We start from the raw sequence: 6,332 nt of genomic DNA on the forward strand, positions 1-6,332 counted from the left end.
GGTTTTTATTGTTTCCTGTTCAAGTGCTCATTTCTCTTCATCAGCATTTTTAGGTGATTGTGCTTGTGTTACTTGTTCTGCTGATCTTCCTCTGTCTAAATGCCAGGCCCCACTGGATAGGTGCATTTCCTTGGTAGTAGCTCACACCTGTAATCTCAGCACTTTGGGAAGTAGAGACAATAGTACATCCACACATTTATTCAGTAAAATATTTCATAACAGAGTTTCTAAGTCAACATGGTTATGGATAACTAACATGGTTAAAAGAGTGGTTTTACAAGTTATAAAAGCTGTAGGTTCTGGGCCCAGAGTAAACACTATTAATGAGTAATCCCCCTTTCATCCCCACCTGAGAGGACCATCCAGCACAAAGTTTACATGAGTAAAGAGTAGAGACAAAGGAATGTGGGGTAAATAGACTTAAACTGGGAAAGCCTTTTATCACCCTATCTCTTCCCTAGTGATGGACCAGCTGCCTTCAGCCTGCCCCAATAAAACCTTTCAGCCTTCCAAAACATTTGAGAATAATCTATAACTTTCCCTGATATTTTCCATAATATTTTGCCAGCCACCCTGAGTGAATCTCAACAAAATTTAGAGTAACTCCAAGCCAGCTATACCTATTTATCCTTGACTCAACAATCTCTGAGGATGGACGACGATCTCAATGTGGTAGCATTTTCTTTGTTGGTACCATCAGAAAAGCTGGCCAGCTCTGCCAGATTTTAAGTTTTTCAGGGGCAGTTGGATACCAGTCCATGTTGTCCTCCACTAAAGGGAGGGAACGTACCACGTTCTTTAAGTGAATTCATTGAAAATCTTCACTTCTGATAGGGAAAACACTGCAAGCCTATCTCCATAGACAGACAGGAAGGGCTTACATCTCACTTCTCTCAAAATCTTTTCCTAGATACCACTCTCAACCTCTTTAGCCCCTCAGTTCTGGTGAGGAAATAAGAATTGTGTCCTGAGTTTTCAGCTACCTCCTTTTTACAAGTGCCTGAGGGTGGCCCACCTCACTTTGGTATCTATTGGTACCTTGGTGTCTCAATCATAAATCTCCATCTCATATCCTGTGGTAAGTGATCTGTATGCCCAAGCTGAATTCACAGCCCTATTTCCAAATAAAATGATTGTTTTTCGTTCCTTTTCAAATGCTCCTAAAGGTTTTCTTATCCTAGTACTTTGAGAAAGCCACATGGAGAGCCTCGCTATTGAGGTAACATAGAAAATGTGCATTTTGTTTTTAAAATAAGTCACTCTACAAAATCCTCCTACTTCTTTACCCAAAGGAAAGATTAAATACTGACAAATGTCCTTTTATCCCTCCACTCTACACAACTACTCACATACTTACAGCCTAGGAAACGGGCCACTTCATTGACAGAGATGATCAGAAATTGTGAGTCCATCTTGGTAACCATAGGAGCAGGCAGCTGATGACATCAGAGGCCTGCATTGCGGTTTCTGTGTGCTCAGAGCTGCTATGCTGAAGGAAATCAGAGGGTGACGTAAGGAAAACACTCTATTAAATACTTTTCACTCCTTTTGAAAGGCACTTGGAAATGATTTCTAAAAGTCTCTGAATTCCTGCAGCCATTTTAATACCTTCAGTTTGAATTAATAAAATGTATGTTGCAAAAAGAACTTAATTTGAAAGGAATGCAGATTTCATTTTACATATATATATACACACACATACACACATATTATATATCTATTTACTGGTTATGAGTTTTGACTATTAGTTTGACTATAAAAGCACGTAGCTAAAGAATGGTGATGCCAAAGCCCCAGACTAAGTCACGCTTGTATAAAGTCATTTTAATCTAAACGAAAGTTGGGTGCTGTCTTGGTGCTTCGTTTTTGGGTGAACTCTACTTTCCCCAAAGCCCTCCCTTCCTTTCAGCTACTTTCCAAGTTTCTCAGGTTACCTCCTCACTGCTGTATCACCCCATCATTGTTTTTAGTTTCACTCATTACTTTTAAGATATCTTCTAAACTGTACAATTTTTCTAGCTGCATTGATAAAGTTAAAAGAGGGGGTCACAACAGGTGAATGGCCCAGCCCTTATTAACCCTTCATGTCTCAGTAGACACTGTCCCATGAATAATAGGGGAAGCCTAATAACCCTCTCGAAAAAAAACTAATGTCACATCGAATGTGCAAAAATGAGCAAAATCTACAAAGAATGATCATTTAGGAGGCATTTAATACATGCAATGGCTTGATTCAAGGTATACCATTTCTAGCCCAGTGGGCAATTGAAGCCTCAGGTTATATCATTCATGGCTGCACAGGTTGTGTACTGTACAATTCTAGGCCTCCAGGGGTGCACTGACAATGAAAAGCTTAATAATGCAGTGCCCATTTTTTGTCTCTCCAGGAGACAATGGCTTAGTTGGAGATAGTGGGCTTCTGACTTAGAATTGACGATTTCCTGACCTATTATGTTGCCCCTGGGTATACTGTGTGCAGGAACTTCCTCACAGATAGGTGAAGGAGAGACCAAATAAATGTTGCACCTGGTATATCGGTAGGACTGGCTTTAGAGAGAAAGAAACATGCACAAAAAATCCAATATGGAAATCTTTAAAGCAACTCCTTAAAATAGTATTTGCAAATTCAAAAACAATCCATCCAAATACAAAATTACATTTTAAAACTCACTTTTATCGAATTGAAAAATGTACACTGGAATTGTAAAAAACTAATTGCATCTGAAAATGGGTTACCATATATAAGAAAACATTCTGTTACAAAGAGTAGGAGAATGCTTGCTCTTATTACAGTGACTTCTAGAACAACAGGCGAAAGAAAATACTGTATTATTTAGCAGTGAAGCCCTCCCCCTAGTGGACATAGGTAGGAATTTTAAGAAAAAGGGTAAAATCTTTTACATACGTTTTATTTCCTCTTAATATTTACAGAATAAAAGAGGTGGGGAATAGCTGCAGTGTGGCATAAAGACTTTGCTTAAAGGAACTTTAGGCCATCATATGAGCTGAGAAGTAAAACAATTTGAGAGTTTTGATAGAGCAGTTGGTCTGTGTTCCCTCCCAAATTTGTATGTTGTATTTTCATCACCAAGGTGATGGTGTTAGAAAGAGAGGCCTTTTGGAGATGATTATGTCATGAGAAATCTACTCCAATGAATGAGATTAATGCTCTTATAAAAGAGGCCCCAGGGAGCTGTGTTGCCCTTTCCAGCATGTAAAGACACAACGAGAAGGCCCTGTTGATGAGGAATGGGCCCTCACCACACACAGAATCTGCCAGCTGAGTCTACTGACATTTTCAGTTAACCAATTCTTTATTGCATAGGCTGTTTCGTGCATTGTAGAGTGTTAAGCAGCATCACTGGCCTCCACTCACTTGATGCTAGTAGCAACCCCTCCCCAACCCCACCAGTGTAATAATAAAAAAATGTCTCCAGACATTGCAAAATGTTCCCCGGGGAGCAAAATCACCCTCAGTCGAGAACGACTGGAATGGAGGGATAACATGATAGGACATCTTTTAATAGGATCACTCGTTGAGAACAGACTGCAGGCAACAGAGATACCATTCAGGAATGGAGATGACCAAAAAAATAAAAATAAAAATAAAAAGGTCAAATCCTTGTTAGAGCTGGCAGAAAATTTCAAAGAACAGGTATGAAGTGAGAGAAAAAGGGTACAAGGTAATAACATCAAAGATTTTGGCCTGAACAACTAAAATTGAGTTACCATTAACAGAGATGGGAAGACAGCAAAGTGGCTGTCTTGGTAGCGTTTGGACTGGAGAGTGCAAATATGAATCACATAATTTTAAACGTGTTAATTGAAAGCCTTTGCAAGACACCCAGATAGAGATATCAAGTTTCACTGAATATAAAGTCTGGAAATTGGGGGAGGGGTCTAGGCTGTTATTTTAAGTTTGGGAGTCATTAGGCTTACAGGTAATATTAATGAGTTTACCTAGGAAGCAAATATGTTTAAAATTAAAGAAAAAATAGAGCCCTGAGCAACTCCAACCATTCCATGTAAGGGATATGAGAAGGAACCAACGAAAGAAACTGAAAAGCATCAAGAAAGGTAGGGGGTAAAAAAAAAAAACACCACAACACAAAACAAAAACCAGGCAAATGTGATGTTCTAGAAGTCATGAACCTTTGCACACATTTTTTCTCTTTACACAAAATGGTTTCATCTTAGTAAGTCCCTCCCTAATGTAAACATTTGTGAATATCTGTACTACACTTTCTACAATAATTTATTTACCTGGCTGTCTCTACTAGATTGTGAGCTCCCGGGAATAAGATTTATCTTTGCATCTCTGTAGCAATTAGCATATTGACCGGTACATAGCACATAATATATGTTCAACTGAAAAAATTCACCTCCCTGAAATAAAAATGTCCGACAGTAAGATATCACTCATTGAGATTCTCAATTAAAAATTAGCAAAAACTCATATATAATTCAATTAACTGTGACATTTAGATTATGTGGCACATATGAAGGACACAGTCACCAGCATCTCTCATGTTTGATCCTACTGTGAAAGGGATACCAATCCTTGCGTCAACTTCAACCAGTGTCTCAACTTTTGTTTTATATATTGGGACTCCTGATTTTATTAAAAATAAAAAGTTTCCGTGGCTGAAAACTATGATGCCATTAATCAACTCTAATATTCTATTTTCATTCACTGCATCAAGGGACATGCTCGAAAGTTGAAAAGACAATTAGCCTTTATATTACCCTTATGTGTTATTTTTTAATTGATTAAAATGCCTCACATGTACAGCCATGAAATGACAACAAATGCTGTTTTACTGTGGAAATTGCTTTTGTTAAGTGGAGAGAAAGGAAGGATGGAAACAGTAACCAGAATTATACTGTGACATGATCATAGCCATTACTCACAATGTTGCAAGAAAACGAAAACAGAAACAAGTATGTCCCCTGGGAGAACTGTGAGTGGTCTTTTATTTCCCCTTATTTCTGGTTTTTTGTACTGTGCATATTTCTTTTCAATGAGCATGTATTGTTTGAGTGTAACTTGGCAGGGGTGATGGTGGTATTGTTATGAAAAAAATTTATACAAAAGTTTAATATAGTATAATTAACCACCATATACATATCACCCAGTTTCAAAAATTAACAACTCACACCCAATCCTATTTCATTTCTATTCTCATCCACCTCCCTCCTTATATTATTTTCAAGCGAATACCAATCATCACCATTTCATTGTAAATATTTTAGTAGGTGTCTCCAGGACTCTAAAAAGATAGCTCCAATACCATGATCACATCTGAAAGGTTAACAGTAATTCCTTAAAATCATTAACCAGTGTTCAAATTTCCAGTTCTCATGTATGGTAAAAATTTTTAATTTAAGATCCATATCAGGCTCACATATTCTGACTGGTTGATATCTAAGTACCTCTTACGCTATAGGTTTCCCCTGCTTGCAACTTATTGAACAATTGTGCCAACTGCATCCTTTTGGTATCATTCAACATGATCTTCCATCCTATTTTAGGTGAATTGGTGGATGCTTTTTCAGAATTACGTTTGATTCTTTTTGGCAAAACTTCATAGGGAGCAGCGTGTTCCTCCAATAGAAAGCACTTAAGAACGTGTTTATTTGTGTATTCTCAGTAGCTGCTGACCAATCCTTATCTCCATGAGGGGTTGCAAAATAGCAGTGCTGCAATTCCATCCTTCCTTTTTCATTAGAATAGAATGTTTTACAGAGAAACTACCCTCCATCTACTACTTACCTACCCAATGGTATAGCTTGTATGGGAAATGCAGGAAATATTAAAATGATAGTTCTCAAAATGTGAGCCCTGGGCCAGAAGCAGCATTACCTGAGAACTTAGAAAATTCTTAGGCTCTATCCCAGACCTACTGAATCAGAAACTGGGGATAAGGTCCAGCAACATGTGTTTATCATGTCCTCAAGGTAACTCTGATGTATACTAAAGTTTGGCAAACAAGAGACTACACCTTTCCCAAAAGTCTTGGAATGCTCTTGCTAAACGCTATTAGCTTTTACTATACTTTATAAAACCAAAGTTAGGTTCTGGATTTTTTCCCAAGTATATTATCTGCCCAACTAGTCTATAAATGAAAGAGTTACACCTTCAACTTTTAAAGTATCAAACAACACAGCATGGTACTAGTCACATTCCAAAGTTTTCAAAAATTTAACTACATATAGCTTGAAATACTTGCTCAATTAAATGCAAATTTCTTTCTTCCAGGAAAATAACCATTGCACTGAAGTGGTCTAAATGAAAAGATAGGAAAATCGTTTCTAATGTTTGGCCTAAACCC

This window comes from Aotus nancymaae, unplaced genomic scaffold (genome assembly GCF_030222135.1).
Source record: "Aotus nancymaae isolate 86718 unplaced genomic scaffold, 86718_ANA_hifiasm-v0.15.2.pri h1tg000012l, whole genome shotgun sequence".
Classification (NCBI taxonomy): domain Eukaryota; kingdom Metazoa; phylum Chordata; class Mammalia; order Primates; family Aotidae; genus Aotus; species Aotus nancymaae.